Genomic DNA, 1756 nt, shown 5'->3' with positions numbered 1-1756 from the left:
ATATACATATATATGTAAGCCTAGTACTTATTCTATCGGTCTCCTTTGCCAAACCGCTAAGTGACGGGGACATAAACACACCAGCATCGGTTGTCAAGCAATGCTAGGGGGACAAACACAGACACACACACACACATATATATATATACATATATACGACGGGCTTCTTTCAGTTTCCGTCTAGCAAATCCACTCACAAAGCTTTGGTCGGCCCGAGGCTATAGTAGAAGACACTTGCCCAAGATGCCACGCATGGGACTGAACCCGGAACCATGTGGTTAGTAAGCAAGCTACTTACCACACAGCCACTCCTTCGCCTATGTTTAGGAAAAATTACATAAGTAAATGTTGAAATTATAAATTGTTGAAGCTAATATTGATGATTTTTTTTTTAAAAAACATATTTTGTGTAAATGGCTACATATGTAGTCACAGACATACATACACACACATTGCAATCACTTTTTAAACTTGACCTAATATTCGTTGATGACAGTAGCAATGATGATAACGATGATTATGTTGATTGAATACTTGTTAATTTATATACTGTCTTTTCAATTTATGTTTGTGGGTGTGTGTTTCTGTGTGTCAGGTTATGCAACAATGTTTTGTAATTGGTTTACACTTGCTCAATTATGAGGTAAAACTCACTGATAAGCCTGTATTGTTTATATTAACTTGTATACATACATAGAAACAAATGTGTGTGTGCGTGTATACACATATATATATATATACATATGCAGCTTCATATGTGTATGTATATATATATACATACTCTCATGAATTACTATTTGTATAATGATAATAAGATAGTTAAGTCATTAACCTAAGGCTGTAGATACATTCCTACCTGGCTCTCACTACTTAATTTCAATGACAGTACCTACACACACACACACACACATACATACACACATGAGTGAGTGAACAAATGACAGAAAATAGCACCCAATGCATTTTACATTCAGTAAGAGTTGCATATATTTTTTAATGACAGTTTAACTTGGTTCCATATGACTTGAAGTTTTGTGGGCTTGTAAACTAAACCCATCTCAATAGATATCTAAATATCTGATGAGATTGATTCATCTTTTAAGCCCACAAAAGCATAAGTCATATGAAGCAGAGGAAAGCTGGTGGTAAGCAGGCAGAATCATTATCATGGTGGGCAAAATGTTTAGCAGCATTTCATCTGTCTGCACGTTCTGAGTTCAAATTCTGCCAAGGTCGACTTTTGTCTCCTTTTGGAGTCAGTAAAGTAAGTACCAGTTGGTGTAATCGACTCATCCCCCCCCCCCAAATTGCTACCCTTGTGGCAAAGTTTGAAACCAATATATATATATGGATATGGATATACAGGATGGTACAAAAGTTTGGACCCATAGGCAATTTATTATATAACAATCTATGGTTTACAAGTTCTACTGTCTCTGAAATTGGTAGCTTTTCTGCTATGGCTACCAATCTGAAAGACAGAAAGATAAAATTAGATATGATGATTATATGATCAAAATCATGTTAAAGATAAGAAATACTTTTTTGTAAGTTCTCTATGGGTCCAGACTTTTGCACCACCCTGTGAATATATATATGTATGTATGTATGTGTATATATATATGTATGTGTAGATATACGTATATATCTGCATGTGTATATATGTATGTATATGTGTATATATATATATATATGTATGTATATATATATATATATATGTATATATATATATATATATGTATATATATATATATAT

Source organism: Octopus bimaculoides, chromosome 17, assembly GCF_001194135.2.
Source record: "Octopus bimaculoides isolate UCB-OBI-ISO-001 chromosome 17, ASM119413v2, whole genome shotgun sequence".
Taxonomy (NCBI): Eukaryota; Metazoa; Mollusca; class Cephalopoda; order Octopoda; family Octopodidae; genus Octopus; species Octopus bimaculoides.
The sequence above is the reverse complement of the archived record's forward strand: the minus strand, read 5'-3'. Positions refer to the sequence as shown.